At 33.0% G+C, this 23,018-nt stretch overlaps 1 pseudogene; it reads right to left on the reverse strand.

The window, feature by feature from the left end:
• Window positions 1–223: 223 nt before the first annotated feature.
• On the reverse strand, window positions 224–648 carry LOC112655975 (39S ribosomal protein L42, mitochondrial-like; annotated as a pseudogene).
• Window positions 649–23,018: the final 22,370 nt, after the last annotated feature.

Below are 23,018 nucleotides of genomic sequence, written 5' to 3' on the forward strand. Positions count from 1 at the left end.
ATGTGCAAGATACACTACCAGATATAAATTAAAATTTAAAAAAATTATTGGTAAAATGCTAGATTTTTGGGAAAATAAAGATGGGTAGTTCTTTTGTTTTCATGAAAAGACATTTTATTATTATTTTGCTATGTAACATATTAGTGAATATACTCAATTGCATTTGCTCAAATGGCCAATGAGACACAAGATAACATCTTTCTGATTCCTGAAAACCTCAATATCATCTGTCTTTTGGAGAATCCAATTTCTTTAGAGTTCTATGATATTGTCCACATTGATACCAGTGGTTCTTAGTGGTAAGGTACATTTTTGCTAAGTTGTTTTATCATGAGTCCTCATTCAATATGTTCATTTTTTTTCTTCTAATCGGTTTGCAGTACTTGATCATGTGTTTCTTCATTATTATGCACAAGATCTGACCAAGGGATAAGTTGTGTATATTCGTATGGAATTTCCACAGAAGGATGGTAGCATACTGTCCTCCTGCCATCAGATATGAAAGCAAGTTCTACTTTGCAATTAGTCATCTGGAAGAGAATATGTAGATTTATGACAAAGACAATATAAAGCTCTGTTTTGAGTTGGAAATAAATGCTTCCAAATAGTTCTGTTTGATATCACCCATTTTACTGCTGCTAATGCCATGGTAAATCAAACAAAATGCTTATCAGGTGGTGGGAAAGAAAATTCAAAGAGAACTTGCTTTTAAAATCTGTGTCTAGTCATACCTATTTTCTTTTTTTTCCTTTTTTTTTAAAGATTTTATTTATTTATTCATGAGAGACACACAGAGAGAGGCAGAGACATAGGCAAAGGCAGAAGCAGGCTCCCTGCTAGGAGCCTGACGAGGAACTCGATCTCAGGATCCCAGGATCATGACCTGAGCCAAAGGCAGACATTCAATATCTGAGCCACCCAGGCATCCCTAGACATTCCTATTTTCATCCCTTGACAGCCACTCACCATAAGCCTACTCCTACCTCAATCTTGATGACTAATATGTTTTGGGCAACACTAAAGGAGCAAAACGCTTAACTACTCAAAGCTAAGGTAAGTTATAATTTTTATCCATTTAGTGTTTAGAGTTTTGAAAAGAGAATGTAATTATTAAGAATTTATGCAAATGATTGGTATTTGGAATATTTGTGAAAATATGGGAGAAAACTGTGTTTGAGACATTAAGCTAAGCATTGTCAATAGTTATAGCTGTTATTTTTAAAAGCTTAAGCAAATGGGACTTGTACTAATCAAAATGTTTCATCTTGTGTTTTGTATATTCCATTCAGAATTCTTTTGAAAGGATCCATGGAAACATTTCTTTGACCACTTAATGCATATTTTTTCCTATAATTTATGAAATAAAATAAAATAATTTCCATATATTAATATGGTAATTTGAACAGCTTTGGTAGCTGAAAAATTAATTCAGGAAATAGAAACTGCAGAAGATAATATTGAATCAGAGAACTGAAATAATTTCCTTCCTTATTTCTACTCCATTTTTTTCATAATTAACATAATTTTATAATACAATATAAATATTTGATCAACCTCATTTCTCTATATGCCTAAGAGTTTTCTCTATTCTAAGTAATAGTCTTCAAACCCTATTTATAATCTCAGACTATCTCCTAGCCTCAGCCAAAGTTTCAAATATTCTCTTATTTGAGAATAAGCCCAACCAAAATCTTGGCTGCAAACTCTGAGGCACACTGCTAGAATTACTCAGATAAACAGTTCCTTAATTGCTGACCCAGGGAAAATAAAAAAATAAATAAGTAAATAACTCATTGTTGTTTTAAGTTGCTAAATTGATAGTTTGTTATGTAGCAATAGATAACTAAGATGCTCTAAACTAGAATATGCTCTTGGCATGTTGTTTTCCAGCCACTTACGGCCATTAAAACTAATTCTAGTACAGTATAAATCTTCAATTATATATCACATTAAAAATTTTGCTCTTATCCAATGCAGATTAAACTTTGGCTCAAGAAATTTAAAATTCTTCTTTATTACATCTTCTGGCACTACTTCTTCTGGACACACATCTTTTTTTATTGCAAGGCTTGTGAGGATGCAGCTTCCTTCTAATTTGTGGTTAGATTAGACTTTCCTAGCTGATATTAACTGCACATATTTTCTGAGTAATAATCATCCCAATGTTGTCCTTCTCATGGGATGCATATATGGGGTTTCTGAAGCTATCCAACTTCCCAGTTTGCTGATGTGGAAGACTTGGTGCTGATCCAACCTCTTCTATCTCTCCAGCTTTCCAACTTTGCCTCCGGTGGGCAATAATAGCCCTTATTACTGGCCTCTTGCTACAAACTCTCACCTGTTGAGAAATGTCTTTATTTAGGGTATTATAATACAACTCAACTACATTACTTTCCATGGTGTTCATTTGATCAACCACAAAATCATATACCTTCACTCAAATATGTGATATAAGTTGTGACAGTTCCAGGGTCAGCTTCTTTTTGTGATCTTCCCTCTTTCTGAGATTTCATTTTTTCCTTCTCTGAAATGAAAAGAGCGTCTTTAACACCTTTTACCCACACTGATATGAAGTGGGAAAATTAATGTTTCCTTATGGTTCTTATGGGCACCTTTGGTTTCCCAAAATTTTTGCCTAGAAGATCTCTTCTATTTGTGTCAGGAAGACAACAATGAAGCACTGTTCTTACTGCTATATTGGGGAGGAAATCAACATTTCAGGAAACATAGTACCCCTAAAATGTCGATGACAATGCCTCGTCCCTCTTCTTCTTCTAAAATGGGTGAGGATTTAGTGGTTTTCTTACACCTCTTTCTGTTCTATTTTTAAAAGCCTTATCTTGATGGATTGCTGTTGCCATAGTAAGAATATGGAGAGTTCTTGGTACTCTTTATCCCCCCCAATATTAGACTGTAGCTGCAATTTACTTGCTTTGTGTTTAGCAAAAAAATAGAGACTAAACTGGCATTTCTTTTTTTTTTTTCTTATTTTTACTAGTGTGTTGGTTTGAATAAGTTAATGTCTCTGAGACTTAATTCCTCAACTGAGGTACTTAAGTTGGACTGCAAGATTAATAGTTCTAATGCTGTATGGCTATTGTCAATACCACTATTATGACCTTAAATGTAGATATATTTATTTGGGTATATTCCTAAGGGTGGAGTCCCTGAGTCATGTGATAATTCTATATATAATTTTTTGAGAAAATGACAGAATGTTTTCAATAGTGACTAAATGATAATACATTCCTATCAGCAATGTAAGAGTGTTCCAAATCCTCCATGTCCTCACGAATACTTTAAAAAAATTATACAATCCTAGTGTGAGTGAAGTGATATCTCATTGTGGTTTTGATTTCCATTTACTTAATGACTAATAGGATTGAACATCTTTCCATGTATTTGATTGACATTTGAATATCTTCTTTGGAGAAGGTTCTATTCAACACCTTTGTTCATTTTTTAAAAATTGGGTGGTTTAGCTTTTTTGTTGTTGAGTTGTGATAGTTCGCTATACATTCTACACTATTCTCAGATGTAACTTGCAATATTTTCTTTCGCTCTATAAGTTATCTTTTTTACTTTCTTAGCTAATGTCCTTGATGTACAAGTCTTTTATTTTGATGAATCCCACTTTTTCTATTTTTCTTTTGTTGCCCGTGTTTTGGATATCACATGTGAAAATTCCATTGCCAAATGCAAGGCCATGAAGATTACTCCTATATTTTCTCTAAGAATTTTACAACTTCTAAAAAAAAAAAAACAAAACAAAACAAAAAAAAAAGAATTTTACAACTTCTGATATAGTTTTGAGTACCTGGAGTGAAATAGCATTCTCTTGCCTAACTTTTGTAAGAAATATTTCAATCTTTAACCATTGAATATGATGTTAGCTGCAGTTTTTTCATAAAATAATGTCGTAATCATTATCTTGACCATCAACCTGCATATTTTATGGGCTTTATTTGTAGTTACAGTATAGGGCAGAGGCAGGGACTAGGCTAGATACTGTGCTAATCAATGGGTTTGGTCTCAGGAATGTCAATCTCAATGTGTGACAAACTAATGTTCAGTATGGATAACTATAATACACTAAGGAATTCTATGTAATCATCCTAAAAATAAAGAGTAAGAGAATAGATGTGTCTAAAAAGTACTGGTGCCATGGATTGTGGCCATTTCCATTGCAACATTTTTTTTTTTTTAATTAGTGGCCATGTCATAGACTCCTCAATACAGGTAGTCTCTCTTATTTGTGAATTCCATATTTGTGTATTTGCCTAGTCACTATGATATTTATTTGTAACCCAAAAATCAATATTCATTGTGCTTTGGCAGTCATTTGCAGACATGCACAGAACATGAAACATTTGTACCACTTTATGTAGATGTTCCTAGTTGAGGTCAAACAAGGCTAAGCTTTACCTTCTTCTTTCAGCTCTCACAGAGATGACCAAAAAATGGAGTTGATATGGAGCAGTGCAGTGTAGTGCAAGAAATTTGGCTCTGTGAATGGTTGGGTTGGATTTGAGAACCAACTCTGACACCTGCTAGCAGGGTGGTCTCAGGAAAGTCACTTACATTTGAACCTCATTTTTCTTTTCTTAAAGAAAATGGACTTTGTGAGGATGCACTGTTTTATGATTTAAGAATATAATGATATATATATAACATATAATATATTATTTATATATATCTGGAATATTTCAGAAGCAGTTCAATATTCTCTAATTCATTGTTTATGGTGATTTTATAGAACCATACTACCACGAATAACAATGATCAGTTGTCTTTGTTTATTGTATACTTAGTAAATGAATGGCTACTGTACATTGGGTTGGTATCCCTTTCAAGAGAGTTCTGATACTGGGATGCTGGATGGCTCAGTTAGTTATGCATCTCACTCTTGATCTCAGATCAGGGTCTTCATCCCAGGTTCATGAATTCAAGCTCATTACTGGGCTCCATGCTGGGAGTGAAGCCTACTTAGTGAAATAACAAACAAAAAACCCAGTTATGAAAAAAATAAAAAAATAAAAAACAAACAAAAAAACTCAGTTATGACACTCAATATAAAATTTGAAACATTTAACATTAATGAGTTAACTTGCTGTATTTATGGTAGAAAATAAATGACATGTGAAGATAAGAAAATTAGAGAATATCAAATATAAATCCTAGCTTTGGGGAATAATGAATATATACATTACCTTGATTATGGTGATAATTTTCTGGTTTTATATGTATGTCAAAACAGATAAACTTATATATTTTAATTATAGTTCGATAGCACTGTTGATAAACAGCAATCATAAGTCAAAAAAAGTAGAAGAATAGTGGCAATATTGGGAACACATTGGAAGCAAGATGAAATTAAATTCAAGTAAGTGGTTGACAACAGAATTCAAAACTAAGACTATTTATAATGATGAATTACACTACTTTGTTTTCATGATTACATAAAGACCTTCTACTTCACCTCTCAGGATGGAGCAATGTCCTAGTAATATTTTTTGGCAACACGTACCAATGTGCTCACTCATGGACTCCTCACAGAAGTAAAGTGACAGATCTGATTGATAAAAATGTTGAGAACATAAGAGCAACTTGTCCACATCTTCACAATGAATGTGCTTTCTAAAAATAGCACATGCTCTTCTTAACATCAATGAGTTTTCTTACCTGCTTGATCATTAATGGTACTTGATGATGATTAAGTTAAAGTGGTTTTCCTATTCATTTTCTGCCATCAAGTAGTGAGGTAACTTTAATGGGCTCTCCTTTTCCTTGAGGAAGACATTTCTATTTCTAAACTTTCAAATATGCGTAGCTAGGAAGTAAATGTCATTACGATTTCAATCCTAGGTTTGGTAAAAATGTAGAAGGCTTTTCACCATTTGCTCCAATTTAGAATTCAGTAGGTGCAGAGATATGAAAAATTGGACAACAAACGTCACACTGAACTCCTGTGAACTGTGATTGGACAATGTTTCCTGGATAGTAAATTGTAAATTCAACTGGGGTAACTGGAAAACAGAGTTACATCATTCAAACCAAAATAGTGCCTTGTTTTGTTTTCTATTTTAAACACAATTTATTTTTTAATAAACGAACATGGTCTGTTTTCCTATTCTATCCTTCTATTCTGTCCTTTCTGACATAGCTCCAATTTTGTTTAAAATTTCATCATTAATGGCCATGTGTTTAGGGAATGACACTCTCTCTAGTTTAAAGGGTATAAAATTATTTGTTCAGGACAACAGTGATTATCTTATTCCCTTGCTATTTTTGTTTGTTTGTTCCAGCAGAAGTAGCCCAATTCTGGTTAATGAGAACTGAAAGAAAGTCTGGGAAGTCACTAAAAAAATTTATTTCCTTGATAATAAAAAGTGCTACATACTATAAATATCTCTCTTCCCACTTATTTTTTGGATATTTTCATATTTTTACTGTTTATGCCCAGAATAGACATGTCAAAATACTAAAGACATAATCTATCAACATGTTGAGAATTGCACGGCAAAATAATGAAAAAATGAGTTCCAGAGATGTTGTGTCTCTTAATTATTCACATCTTGAACTGGAGCTGTTTCTATACAACTTGTTATTTGAGATAATGACCATTTTGGGAGTGTGGGAGGGTAACCTACTTTTTAGTTTGTTTTAAGTAATTTTTAATCTCTACGATTATAACTAATATAACTATGTGTGACTGAATGAGTATACTGGTGTGATGGTGTTAAGTATCTGCAACTGAACACTTGACATCATCTATCTGTAAAGCATTTGACTTCTAAACAGGCATATATGCTTAATCATGAGAAATAAAAAAGGGAAATAATTGCAAATGAACAATGTGTAACTGAATTAGCATACAAAACATGCAGACTAATATGCAAAAAGTAGAGAAATAGAACATTTAAATAAAGTTGTGAAACTTCTTCAATGATAAATAATCTATATTACAGACTTTTTGATAACAATTCATAAGCTTGCTTCTTGAGGGATTATCCAAATCTATGAAGTAGAATATGGAAAACTATAATTTGAAACTCCTTTTTGGAAAGATTTTGAATTGAAGAATTATATGAATTATTGAAGGACAAAGGTCGTTCACTAAATCAAATTCAAAATATGTTCATTTAAAATGTATGTGCTGTATCCTGTGTCTAATTCATCCTCATTGCTGAGGCATTAAAAAAAATAACACAATGGGAAAACAAATTTGATTTTACAAATTGTGTTTTTTGTTTTGTTTTGTTTTGTTTTATATTGAAATTGAGAGGGCCTGGCAATTCGTGTTTGTACTGTGGGCAGAGTAAAATTTCAGAATATAAAGTTGAATATATAATTGAAGGCCCCACGTTTATATTCTTATATGGAACATGGAGGAAAGATAGGGAAGAAAAACATACTTCTGCCTCAATGAACTTAACTTTTAAATTATTTTCTGGATATATTTGACTTAGGAACTGGGCCTGTCCTTTCCTCAATATGTTCTAATTCTTATTTCTTTTTAAAGATCTCTGAATTTCTTTCAAATTGAATATCTGTTTCTATTAAACACATAAGCCACTTTTCTTCTCCTTTATAAATATTTGGTTATGTAAGACATAAAATTAATATTATCTGTAACTCTGGTTATAATCTTTCTGTGTAGGATCATTTTGACATTAAAAGCATTTGACACATTATATAACTTATTCTGGAATGATATTTTTAAGATTATTTATTTATTTATGTATTATTTATTTATTCATGAGAGACACAGAAACATAGGCAGAGAGAGAGACAGGATCCCTGAAGGGAGCCCGATGTTGGACTCAATTCCAGGACCCCAGGATCACAATCTGAGCCGAAGGCCGATGCTCAACCACTGAGCCACCCAGGCATCCTTGGAGTGATATTTCTTAATTAGTTAATTGGCTTGTATGACTTCTAGTCTGAATCTGTTTGACTTTTGAATCTGATTCATAAATATTTTATTAAATTCATTAACATGTAAATCATTTAGCAACAGCGGCTCTTGATTAATTTTCTCTCTTTTCAGAGAGGGCTTTTTGTAGTCATTTTCAGTTCCTATAAGGAAAATTAAATTTAAAATTTAATTTGGAAAATAAGTTTATGGAACTTTGATTTTCCATTTTTTCTAGTTCTATAACATTAGTTGTTAGACTAAAAGAGGTTAATAATTTGTCCAAATGTGCCAATAATTATACACATTACACATAGACAAACACACACAGTGGACATAAAGTTTCAATATACAAGATGAATAAATTCTAGAGATCTGCTAAACCACAATGTATTGCAATATTAACTGTAGAGTACAGTAATGTTAACTATAGTGCATTGACACTTAAAAACAAACAAACAAAAAAAAATAGAGGTGCCTAGCTGGCTCAGTTAAGCATCTGAATCTTGATTTCAGCTAAAATCCTGATCTCAGAGTCTTGGTGATTTCAGTGTCCTGAGATGAAACCCTGAATTGTGCTCTATTCTTAGCACAGAGTCTGTTTGTCCCTCTACCTCTGCTCCTCTCCGCTGCTCGTACTCTCATTCTCTCAAAATAAATAAACAAAAAAATAAATAAAGACAAAAACAAATAAATAAATACTCAGTACTCCCATACCAACCTTGATGACTAAGATTTTCATCCAGTATTACTGTGTAATTCCTAATCCAAACGACACCCTGTATAATACCGTACTTACTATTTACAGGATTCTTCATGTCTTCAGACATTTCCTTAGTGATCCTTTAATTTATGCCTTATTTTGAACCCTGTTGTCATAAAAACTGTATCACATATAGCTGTCACAAGCAGAGAATATTTTATCACTCTGGTTTCTCACTGCTCAGGTTTAAGAAATGGAACCATCCTGTTCTCTTTTGCTGCAGCCAAAACACTATACATACTTCTAGTTTATAAGCTTGAGCTCCATTAAAGAGGACTTCATTTGTCTACGCTATTACCATTCCTCACTGCTTTCAGTTACTGATTTTTTAATCACGTCTCTTAACTTATTAAAGTCCTTACCACCTGAATTAATAGCTATTATTATGTTTTCTTATTACTTATTTTACCATGATGTTATGATTTCAGATGATCCATAAATATCATATGTCTGTAGATTATTTACCCAGTACACACACACACACACACACACACACACTCACAAACACAGAGAATTTGTTCCTCCATTGCCCTTTATTATACCACTTTAACAGTCATATCCTGAACATTCTGTTATTACTTACTGAATTATATATGATAAGCTGATTTTAACTACTCCACTTTTTTTTTTTTTTTTTTTTGCTTACCACTTCATATTTTTTCCTGCTCATTTGCCCTAAAAGATTCTTTAACCACATGGTGGTGTCCTGTTTACTGATGCCACCACATTTAAATTTTTTTCTACTTCACAGTAAGTTTCTCTTTTCTCCGAATTAGATTATGGGCAATAAAACGACCCTATAATCACTGTAAAAGGTACACACCTATCTTATTCTTGCTTCTGTTTCTTTGTTTTTGTTTTTTTTTAAAGGTTTATTTATTTATTTGAGAGAGAAAGAGTATGAGCCGGAGGGGCAGAGGAAGAGGAAGAGAGAATCTGAAGCAGACTGTGCACTCGGCACAGAGCCCAAAGCAGGGCTGGATCTCACGACACAGAGATCATGACCAGAGCTTAAACCAAGGGTCCAACACTTAACCGACTGCACCACCGAGGCACTCCTCTATCTTATTTCTATCATATATGCCTGAGGAAAGAAAATCCCCAAACAATACAGTTCACAATAATAAAAAGACAACTACAGACAGAACAAAACTAATTCATGTTTTCACCTAAATAGTTCAATATTACTGAATGAAAATCACCCAAGAGTAATTTACATTACCATAAAATTATGACCACAACAAGCCTCAAATATGCATTTAACACTCCCCAACAGTTCCATATTACTTCCCTTGTAAATAGAATGTACTATTGTACAGCTTCATGTTGATCTTAATATTGTCCATATGGCACCACACTTCAACTCACAAAAGTTTGGGAAATACAGTAAATGTTAGGAAACTGCTCTTAAATTTCAAACTTCTCATTTAATCTGTAATTTTTAAGTTACAATTCCTACATGTATTACCATTTTCTCTAAATTCTCTAAATGGATGAATAACTCCTGTTTACTCCTGGTTTTATTAAAGTACAATCTGTTCTTTTTGTGCTCTGGGAATCAGGTTCTGTTTGATCTTCTCAAGGATTAATTCCTTGAATGTTACTTCCGTATCCTATTTATAAGAATTCATCTAAGCTACATTATAATTCATATTCAGATGTAAATCTCTCTCATCTCCCATATATCAAAACACCCTCCTGATCCCATCCCCCACCACAGCTGTGTAATTGTTCTGCTTCCTTTCACAAAAAATTCTGACCAAGAAAACTTTTCTAAAATTTTATCTTCCACTCTGTCATCTGATTATCTTGTCAATCGTCTGTTATACTCAACTAAAACAGATCTTTTCAAAATTCTTTTTTTTTTTTAAGATTTTATTTATTTTTTCATGAGAGACACACAAAGAAAGAGAGAGAGGCAGAGACACAGGCAGAGGGAGAAGCAGGTTCCATGCAGGGAGCCCAACGGGCACTTGACCCCGGGACTCCAGGATCACAACCTGGGCCGAAGGCAGATGCTAAACCACTGAGCCACCCAGGTATCCCCAAATATTTTCAAAAATTCTTAATGAGAATTAACTTTTTTGTATGCTAATTGAAAGTTCCTGTGTTAGAACACTTTTGTTTTGACTTTACTGACACCATACTCTCCTGGTTTATTTCTCAATTGGCTTTTAATTTGCCTGATTATTTGTCTCTCCTTTTTTATTCCATCTCTATTATTCTGCCATAACTCTAAGCTCTGGTCTGCTCCCTGCTGTATCTACACTTTGAGTGACAGCAAAGTAACATGTGAACTAAGAAGTTTAACAAACATCTGGATAAACACACACACACACACACACACACACACAGGGAAGCCTAAAATCCAAATTAACCTAATAGACTCTCTACAGGACACCTGCATTTGTGTGTCACATGTTTTTGTCAATCAATTTTGTCAGTAAGTATTATTTTATGAAGTCTGATATTTCTATTATCTGAAAACAGAAGTGACACCTCATTAAAAGTGGAGTGGTCAGAGAGTCATTCCTTCTTCTGTTTCCTGTTTTCCACTGTTGGTAGTTTATTTGATTGTAAATATAATCAGAATCCCATTGTTCATTATATATATGAGGGCTACATTCTCTTCTCCAGACACACCCAGACCTCTTATCTGTAGACATTTGTGCCTGTTATTTTAATTTTTTTTTAGCCTAGAAAGCTGTTTCACAGGCACTTCACAATGTACATATTTCAGCTGAAATATCTGCACTAAAGAAAATCTTCCACTGATAACCCTAAAGTTATTATTTCTTCAGCCTGTTTACTTCCTTCATAGCATACATAGCATTTACTGCTACTTTTATTTAAATTTTTCATTTTAAATGGTTTATTGCCTATTTCCATCCTTAGAACATATGCTTGATGGGCATATTACCTATGAGACAGATTTATAAAATGGAAAAGAGATAATCCTCACATCATTTTATTTTCTTTATGAAACTATCATTTTTCTTTTACATACTCCTTCACCTCCTATATCTTTTAGCTAAGCTGCCCTGCCCTTACCCTAAGCTTTTGATAACTTTCTTTTAAGACCAAGTGGAATTTCCACATGCATTCTGCAATAAGTATGTTCAGATCATTACTCATTATTATATTACTACAAACTTGAACTATAATTTCTTCCCATTGCCCTGATACAGAATATGAAGAGCATAGTAACATGCACCAGTTAACAATCACAAGGGTATAGAGCACTGTGTGCCAGTAATCAATCCCAAAAGAGGAAACTCTTCTACCCATTGCATCATGGTATCAGAGTTGTCAAGGAAGACACACCAGAGTCAAGCAACACTTCACTTACATAAAGAAGAGGCACAAGATCAGTTTCAGTAGCGTATGCTGGTCCTTCATGACCAGCGGGTCTGTCCTGGCTGCTGATGGCAAAGCAATTTGCCCAATGCACTCTCTCATGCAGTAGAAGAAGGGACCAGCAGCAGAGTTGGCCAGATGTCATATGATGTACGCACTTTAAGCAGAAACAAAAGAACAGTCATTGAGCCTAGAAAAGGGAAAGAAGATATTCCCATAGAAGACAAAAAACATGGCACAGGGTGTTTGGGCTCCTCATTTCTTAGTGTGGATGTGTTCCAGGCCTGAGACCCATTCTTATATGGTCAAGTGGAGGCTGAAAGACTGTCCTATTGAGACTGCGTTTCCTAACAGAATGGAAATAACATTTCACCCAGAAGTCATACTTGAGTCTTTCACTTCCTCCTGACCTGATTAGGCATCTTAACTTGCTATTTTAAAATCAAACTGTTTGCCATATTTTTCTTTCAGTTATGATTTCAATAGCTAAGTGTAAGTTATTCACTGTAATTCAACTACACAATTGTAATAGTCTTCTAACTGGTTGTTTTCCATCCACTTCTTTGTAAATCACACAGTTTAATCAGAACTATCTTTATGAAAGAAAATTTTTACAATTTTCTTACCCAGTTTGAAATTTATTCCTGAAATTTAAAACAAAACAAAATGTTCCCAGTCATTGCTCAGAGTCCGCCAACCCAAGTAAGATCCACTTGATCCTGTTTTACCCAATACTAGAGATTGTTACTCAGTACATCTGGTTTAGCATCAGGGAATCTGTAATTCTAAATATTATTCCAAGTAATTCTGACCATCTCACAGTTTTGGAAACAGCTGTTCTAGAAAAGATCAGTTTGCCAAACCCTTTTTGAAATCCTTCTCTGACTCTTCCACTTATATTTTTTATATAAATATACATATTTTCAAAACAGCTCAAATCTTAACTTATTCAAATACTTTAAAAATAAAACCCTCACTTAAAAAGTCTTTTTCATTTTTCCATTGTATGTTATTTCTAATTATATTTTATATCTTATTAGTTGATCAACAATGGACTTACAATTTATAGATATACTTCTACATAAATAATCATCTACATAGTAGGGACATGTTTTCTCATTGTCATTGAGGAAAGCATATCCTTATATTTCTGCTGATATTTTTCACTAAATCAAAATATTTAAAATAAATAAGAATAACTGTGTTAATAATACCTTCAATGTTATATTATTCTGCAACTAGATATTATATTATACTTCATTTATTTATAAGCATATTCTAGCATATGCTGGGCACCTAGCTACAAATAAGAACCAAATATTTCCTAACCATAAAATCACCCTATACCCCAGATACAACTTTCTTTTCTATGTTAGTGCCCAGGCAACTTGACTCAAAATTCAGTCATCTTTGTCCCATCTTTACATTCAAGTTCTCTTCTTTGACCCACTTTCAATAAGTGGCCAAAAATTATGAATTATGCCCTCATCTGCATTTCTTACATCTGTCTATTCAGTTTCTTTTCACTGCCCTATTTCAACTCAACCAGATTTCAGTTGAACTTGCACTATATTCTGTGCATCAATCATGGACTCTTCAGGCCATCGCTCAATTACGTTTTCTTTACTTGAGGTATGATAATATAAATCAGTTGTGCTGTAATGTCACTAATATCCTCTAGCTTATTGAATGTGGACCAAGTGTGGGTATAAAATGCTAAGCCTCTCCTGTTTCTAAGTTCCTTTTATAGAAATATCTCCAATTCTCAGTGTTCTACTCTGATTTTTATTTGCCCCTTCCTCATTTCAGTGCTTGAAATCCTAGATTTAATTCAAAGTTTAAGTCAAATGCCTTTTTATCCTATTAAATATTTCTGGTTGCCTTTCCCAGGATAGACTGATTCATAAAATATTTGTAATCTCTTATCCACTAATTAAATTCTATGCTGTTTTTTTAGTTGCTTGTCTTATGTTTCCTATGTAACCGTATAGACACCTGGGGCTATTGCTGATTCCAATTAGTCTTTGTATAAATTTATAGCAAAGGTGAGCCGTGACTTGCATAAAGACAGGCAAAAGAAAATATGGATAATCACTAATGGTACTATTTAATAAAGCATTTTGCATCTCTAAACCATTCTCTTTAGACAGCGGACTTGAAATAAAAAATGTTTGATCTACTTGGTTCTAATATCTTTCTTTACCAATGCTCAATTGTGTTTTATCAGTTGTGACTTGGGAAGAACAAAAAAGATATTACACACTGCAGTCCTATCACTTTCTCTGTTTGCAAAAAATAAGATTTTCATGTATATACAGAGGCTTATAGCAAAATAAAAATAATATTTTATATGACTAAAATGTAATTGACTGTAATTGACTCCCATCCCCTCCTAAGATCAGTATCAGTAATCTTTTTATTGCCAAATCATCAGGACTTTGTTTTGTCTGTTCCTGGATACAAATTCTTGTCCTCCTTTGGTACTTTGTATATTTTCTGATTTGCTGTCTGACTTTAGACTTCACTTACATTAGGCTAATTTGATTATTCTTTGAAATAGCAAAGTTTATGTACTGAATAGGACAAGTTATTGCTTTCTCTAATGGACACTTAAAGTCCAATAGTTAAAGTACAAAGCAAATCATCCCCAGCTGCCCTAACTTAGGTATTGTTCTTACACTGTTATTGTTGAACATGTTCATAACAGCTATAAAAAGAAATCTGTGTATAGCAGAACTTTTTAGAGTCGTCAAGCCTCTATTGGTTTTCTTAGAAGGAGAAAAATCAAATGCCCTTGCTTATGAAGAACAAGATGTTATTTCTGTAGCTCTGGAGTAAAGTATTTCATAGGCCTCCATGGATTTAGAGGTAAAAAGAGTGTTTTCTAATCACTTTTAGCTGGAAGACTCTGCTCTATTTCCCCAAAGCCCTACCTTGTAAAGTTGCTTTCTTTCTCTCACCTTCAAATGTCAACTCTCTGATGTGCAGGTAGAGGTGAAAAAAATTACCTGCTTAAACACAGTGTTGCTTCCCTGGAGTGCATGTGCAACCCAAGAATTATTCGAATAATCATATTAGTATCTGAATTCTACCCAAGTCATATTTTCAAATCTCAGCAGATCATCTGAAGTAAAAATATTTATTTTTACTCTTAAGTAATCTTCAGTTCCTAACTAGTTATTACAAGGCAACATACTGATTCAGGTAGTTGACTAATGGGAATCATTCTAGTTTAGTTAATTTATTCATCACTTGGTAATTGTGTTAGTAATTCTAGTCTGAAATCTACTTGAAGTCAGTCATTAAGTTGCAACCATTTAGTTTATTTACAGTTCACTATTTAAAATAAAAATTCTGTTATTAAACTACATTGGATGCATTTTTTCCTTTGGCAAGTCCTGTATTTGTAACTAAATGTCATGGATATATATGGCTTCTTTACACACTCGCTGCCTTTAAATTTGTACTAAACTTATTTATTCTTGTATTCTAAAATGCTACCAAAACATTACAAATTTACCCACACCTCTCAAAGCAAAATGGTACTCTGTTCTATCGAATAACGGACTCCCTTATAGACAAATGTGGTGATAATATCCAAATTACAAGAAATCATCCATAATCTGCTAGAAATGTAAGCTATTACTTGAATGACACTATCAAGAAAGACTACTTACCTTTCATTTAAATGAAGAGAAAATTTATTTATTGTTGTTTTTAAAGATTTTATTTATTTATTCATGAGAGACACAGAGGGAGAGGCAGAGACATAGGCAGAGGGAGAAGAAGGCTCCATGCAGGGAGCTTGACATGGCACTGGATCCCAGAACCCCACCGGGATCACGACCCAAGCCAAAGGCAGAGGCTCAATAGCTGAGCCACCCAGGCATTCCAAATGAGTAGAAAATGTATAAAATCAAACACATAGAAGTTTTGCTTTTGTTTTTTGTTTTTTTGTTTTGTTTTGTTTTTGCAGTACAAAAGGGGAAAATGGATTAGAGTCGAATCACTTCAGATGCTACTTTACTTAATTTTGAAAGCAAAATGTTTGAAAAACATTTTATGTATGTCCAAACTGGTTCTATTAACCATTGAACTATTTCTTCACTCAAGTTTAGGAACAGCTTGGTACCAGTCATTGCAATTAAAATTAAAAAAGGCTTGCTTTACACATTTATGTTTTAGAATTACTTGAGATATTTTATTTTTACTTTATTTAAATAAAATATTTTCCTTGATTTAGTTCTTTAAATTTTATTTCCTTAAGTATTAAAATATGAAATATATATGCAGTTATTAAACTTTCTGTTAAAATCAATATTTCAAACATGAGTAATAATATTTTCTTTCAGAATTTCATACTATATTGGAGTTATAATCAAATGAATAATTTTAGTAGCATCTTACAAGTCCCTATACAGTTGTCCCAAAGGGCAAAAGAAATAAATCTTACCTATGAGTAATATTGAAGTAATATATTAGTAATATTAGAGTGGAGAGAAAGAAAAAAAGAATCCAGGAAACCTGTGAAAAGGAAAAGAATAAATAAATTCTTAAGAGATGGTAGGAGGACTTTTGAATTATTTTACATGGCTGCAATGCAGAGATGGAATATAAAAGTATATATACATGAACATATATATATATGAACATATATATACATTCATATATCATGAACATATATATGAACATATATACATAACTAGATGTATGTATATAAATATGTTATATAAATTAGTTATATTTATATTTTCCAAGAGTTAAACAGAAAAGATAAAAGATAAATAGTTATAGCCTGATCAAGGAAGGGTGGATTTTATCTTGTAGCTAATGATAAGCTCTTTGAGAATTTTGTGCAGGGAAGCATTTTTATCAGATGAGTATTTAAGAATGATCATTTACCATGGTTTAGAAAATGACTTAGAGAAAGATAGGCTAAGAAAAGAAAGCAAGAAGATGGATAGTCTTATGGAAGCCTAAGTGAGAAAGAATGAGAGGATGGTGTCCTGGTTCTGAAGATAAGTTTTAATTTTACTGTAGACTGCAGAGTAACAGAATGGTAGATAATATTCTGATATAATGAACATATTTATATGGTTTTGTTATTTAAGGTTAGCATTCAGTAGATAGCTCTTATACATTGAACTAAAAATCCCAGATAAATTCAATGGCAATGCACTATTCAAGTCACAAGTCCAAAAACATATATTTAAAATTCTGCCTTTGGCACATATTAGTTGGCTTGGGCTGCTGTAATAAAATACCAAAAATTAGCTGGAAGTCAGAGTACTGGTATGATGGAGTTCTGGAAAGGAAGCATGCTTTCTGGCTTATAGGCAGGCCATCTTCTCACTTATCCTAACCTGGCCCACAGAGAACCCTGGTTTCTTCATCCTCTTATATGGGCACCAATCCCATCATGGGGGATCCACTCCATGATTACATCCCAATCCAATTACATCCTAAAGGCTCTACCTCCAAACACCACTGCATTGGGGAAACACACATAGCAGTGCATGGAAAGGTGAGTTGAACTACACCAATTTAAAATTATTGTTAATGTCAAATTATTATTTACAAATAAGGAGATTGTATGATGGACAGTAATAATGCCTTGTTCTACTCCCCCTGATTACAGACTGCTGTTGTAACTCATCAATATGCTTTGCATCTTTTCATGTAATTCTGTGTTCTTACAAATAAAATCTTACATAAAATAAACTGATATTTATTTTTTATCCTTGTGTACAGTAAGGGCATATTTTATCCTGAGTTTGAAATATATGAAAGAGCTGAAGAAACATTCAAATAATGTCACTCATCTTTGTATTTTTGTTTGCAATACATGATCGCATATGTATTACATTTTTTACTTTTCTTATGACCTTTATCTAATGCTCACTCTTTCCATACCTGTCCACTTTCCTTCTGGCAAAAAGGAAAGGTTGTTTAGTGAAATTTAAACACATTTTTGCCGAAGTCACACAAATTAGTTGAAGTGTTCATTTATAAGGCTCTAGTCACACTGGCCTTATCTCCAGTCCTCAAATATATTCAAGAGTATATCCTTTTATAATGGCTTAAAAAAAAAAAAACTTTACATAAGCCTTATGAGATTCTGGAGCTCACTTTGATTTTTTTATTCTTGTGTGTCTACTGCCTAGCCTAGTACCTGATCATTACAGATGCACACATCTATTATGTTTAAAAGTATGGTTGTGTCTATTGTTATAGTTTCACTTTTTTTAATACTTAACAAAATCCCTTGCTTCTTCTTCTTTTTTTAAATTAAATAATTTATTTGAGAAAAAGAGGAATAGAGGGAAGTGGGGGCCACAAAGAAGAGAGAGTCTTAAGCAGACTCTGCACTGACTGCCGAGCCCCTCACTGGGCTTGATCTCACAACCAGAGATTAAGACCTGAGCTGAAACCAAGAGTCAGATGCTTAACTGACTTCACCACCCAGGCACCGCTCCCTTACATTTTCTAATGCTATGCAGAATCTAATCAGGTGTTAAATTCTTAGAAATTGGGTTCTTATAGGAGTTTGGTTTTCTGTCTACAGGAAAGTTAAAAATTTAAGAAGTGACTATTAAATAATCAAAGTATTGCCTGTGGCTATTCTATGTTCATTTTTTGGTCTTTGATCTGCCAGTCATTCTGTGGGGTGTATTTCTCTTCTCTTCAACTAGTCTTGACCATCTTTCTTTCTTTCTTTCTTTCTTTCTTTCTTTCTTTCTTTCTTTCTTTCTTTCTTTCTTTCTTTTTCTTTCTTCTTTCCTCTTTTCTTTTTAGAAATTTACTGTTGATTGTATCATTGTGCTAAACAGACTATTTACATCTTAATAGGATCAATCAGACATCAAGTTCAACTATTTTAAACACAGAATGGTATCAGGATGAGTCTTACTGTAATAGGTAAAATATTATTGAATCTTTAAGAATGTACCTACTTATCATTTTCCTCTCTGAAAAACTCAGAAAAATCTCCTTTGAGGAGGAAATATAGAAGCAGTTAATGTATACTTAGATTAAGTCCTTCCCCTTAAATTTCATTTATACACACACAGACACACACACATATGCATCTATGTATATTTAAATACATGTGTATGTGAGTGGGCACCCATATGTACACACAACAAGTGCACAGTGCATGGATTCTACATTTATAATACTTGAAATAATAATTTGTTACCTGGCACTTTTTGGCATATCTAAATGGAGGCAGCTTTGTAGTATTTGCTTAAAGCTATAGCAATATATTTCTAGCAAATTATTCAAATATTTTTATTCATCCTGAAAGATGTATCTTCAGGGAAAAACTTATCTTTTCAATTCCACACATGTTTAAGCTTCTAAACTTTGTTCTTGCCAGCAGAGATTTGCTGTCGAGCACATAATTTGATGTTTGACCTCAACCTGTTAATGACTTACATCACACTTAGGGCACATGAAGCAAACCAAACTCAATTTATTTAAATCTGGGGACTTGTGCTTTGAATGTACATTAGGGGAATGGTGGTTCTGGTTATTTTAAGAGTTACATTAAAGACAACATCAATATTTTATTGGCACAGAGTTTACTTTGAATCAACATTCATATTTACATCAATTTTCATGAGAACAATTTGCTTTGTAATTAGATTCACTGATAGAAATTTTATTATAAAACAAAATTATTTCCCAACATTAAAATATAGTAGTTCTCATAATTATATTTATAATTTTATAAATTATATAGTTCTAAAAATATATCTATTTTTGGGACATATAGAGTATATATAAAATTTAAAAATTTTTTCTTTATATTTATATTTAGGCAAATAATTATTTTAAAAATGTATCATATCAACTGATTGTTTAAGATCACCCAGCTCATCTGGGTGATCTTAAACAATAGTTTGAAGAAGAAGTGTGAAGAAGATAAATAGCATTATTTTCATGCTGCCTATAATACATTAATCTAGTATTTGGGAACTTGCTAAACAACGTTTTTAGGTAATTTGTAAATATTTTATTTTATTTATTTTATTTTTTTATTTTTTTTTAAATTTTTTAATTTATTTATGATAGTCACAGAGAGAGAGAGAGAGAGAGAGAGACAGAGACACAGGCAGAGAGAGAAGCAGGCTCCATGCACCGGGAGCCCGACGTGGGATTCGATCCCGGGTCTCCGGGATCACGCCCTGGGCCAAAGGCAGGCGCCAAATCGCTGCGCCACCCAGGGATCCCTGTAAATATTTTAAAACTTTTCTATATTACTTCCTTTATGAATTACAAAAGATTGCTTAAAGCTATAGCAATCATTTTATTTTTATTTGAAGTCTTCTATCTCTTATTTGCTCCATTTTCATTTATTCACTGGTTAGCATATCAGTAAAATATCCCAAGGAAAGAATGTTAATAAAGGTCCTCGACACAATTTTAGCTTTAAATACATAAGCCAGGATCTCCTGGGCGGCTCAGTTAAGTGTCTGCCTTTGGCTCAAGTCATGACCTCAGGATCCTGGGATCAAGCACCACATCAGACTTCCTGCTCTGCAGGGAGTCTGCTTCTCCCTCTCTCTCTCCCCCTTCCCTCAATCATGTTCTCATTCTCTTTCTTTATCATAAATAAATAAATAAATAAATGGAATCTTAAAAAAAAATAAATTAGCCATTTGAATTTATATCATTTCACTTTCTGTTATGTCTTTATAATTCATGGTCTTTTCTGATGCCCCTGGGTTCCCTGTTCCCTTCCCCAACCTCAGTCACTGTCTCAGCTGCTCTCCCATGGTTGGTTATTTTTTATTTGGGGACAGTGGGCATGTATGGGGAGGAGGATCTGTTCTTCCCCGACCTCAGGTCCCAACTGTCCTCACACTGTTAACTCCACATGCCCTTCTCCAATTAAACAAGCCAGTCGGGCATGGTTAGAAAAAAAAAAAAAAAAAAGCTAATAAACTTTATTTTAAATTTGTTAAGAATAGATATTGATTCTTATTCAAATTCTGTCTGCAAGAGTGTTTGTCCTTCTAGACAATGACTACTGACAAGGACTCCTTTTTTTTTTTTTAAGATTTAATGTATTTATTCATGAGAGACACAGATAGAAAGACAGAGGCAGAGGGAGAAGCAGGCTTTCTGCAGGGAGCCCAATACAGGACTCGATCTCACGACCCTGGAATCATGTCCTGAGCCAAAGGCAGATGCTCAACCACTGAACCACCTAGGCATCCCCAAAGACTCCCTTCTTGAACAAGTTTCATACCAGGCTTCTCTGAGCCCCTTTCCCACCTAGGCCTCCATTTTAGGCTTCCCTGTCCTTTTAAAGTCCAGTTTTAGCATGAATCCTGCTAAATCAGTTTAGACAGAGTCCTCCTACTCTTGATAGATGATTACTCTCAATATCTAATCAAATTCCTCATTACCCACCCTTGATATCGATTACTGTGATCTGCCCTCAGTAAGGATCCTGTTTGTTCAGTCTAGTAAGAATTACTCCTTCCTCTGATGTCTCCATATCTCCTCGTAGTGATTTTCTACTCACCAAAAACCTACCTGTCCCTACATCACCCACACTCCCTAACATGTTTCTTGGCTATAAACCCTTACTTGTTCTTTTTGTTCTTTTTTCTCTTAATATTCTTTGAATTTCTCTATGTTTATGTTCAAGTGAAAATAGCACATCCTAGATCAGATTTCCTGTCAAAATTTTAAAATACATTTCTCTCTCCTTTCCTTGAAAATTAATGTAATATAGGAATTTCCTCTTAGTTCTATCATTTAAAGTAGTGAGCATAACTTCATAGGTGAGTGTGTGCATGTGCACACGCACCTGTGTGTGTAAGTGGTTTCAAAAAGTGCTTATATTACTTAATGCTGTTAGGTATATTCAATTATTTAAATTTTCTTTAAATGCTTGTCATTTATGATTTTTCTAGGGAATTGTCCACTTTTTTCAAATGTATTAGATATAGATTACTATAGTAGTCTTTATTAATTTTTAAATTCTTTACGGTATGTGTCTTGCTAAGCAATTATCTCATGCCCTATATAATTACTTATACTTCCTCTTCTTCCTTGATTAATTTTTCTAGAGATGTTTATTTTGTCAGTTGTTGTTTTCTCCTTCTTCTTTTTCTCCTTCCTCTTCTTCCACTCTCCCTCTTTCCTCTTAACCTTCCCTCCCTTTTTCTTCTTCCGTTTCCTTCCTCTTCTTCTTCTTTAGTGAATCCACTATATCTTTGTTTCCTACATTATAAATTTCTTACATGGTGTGTAATATTTATTACTTTTGATTCACTTTGAATATATTCTAAAATTTTATTTATTAGCAGCTTGAATATCTAGGCCATCACTTTCAGATCTTTTGGTACATATGAATGCAGTTAAAGCAAAAATTAATATTTATGTACTATTGTTTTTCCATTTGAAAAGATTTGATATTTAGTATATTGGCTGCCGTTAATGTGATTTTAAAGATTTTGTAATATTGATTCTGATAAACTCTTCTACTGATGAACTATATTAAATCAGTTTTTTTTTTCCATTTTCACATGTTGGAGATTTTTAAAATAATATTTATTTATTATTTATTTGTAATTATATTGTCTTGTTTCCTTTGGACAAAATATCATCTTTGTCATAATTATTTTGTATTTGCTTATATCTGCTTAGTGATTTCATAGAGAATTTTTTATAAATGTGTTTGGAAATAATGTGTATCCTACATTTGTTGTATGTATACATGTAAAACATAAATCAAGATGATTCATTTTGTTTTTCCAAACTATATATCTTTATCAATTTTAGTCTCATATTGCAATTATTATTCCAGGTTTTATGATTAGTAGTTGCTTCATATATGTTCATCTGTCTTTTTATCTACTTTTGACTTACTCCATTTATATGTTTTTATAAGTATCTTATACATAGCACAAAGCTTTTTTATTTTAGCCACCCTGGGAATTTCTGTCTTTTAAAGAAATATAATCA

The sequence above is a fragment of the Canis lupus genome, chromosome 22 (assembly GCF_003254725.2).
Source record: "Canis lupus dingo isolate Sandy chromosome 22, ASM325472v2, whole genome shotgun sequence".
Lineage (NCBI taxonomy): Eukaryota > Metazoa > Chordata > Mammalia > Carnivora > Canidae > Canis > Canis lupus.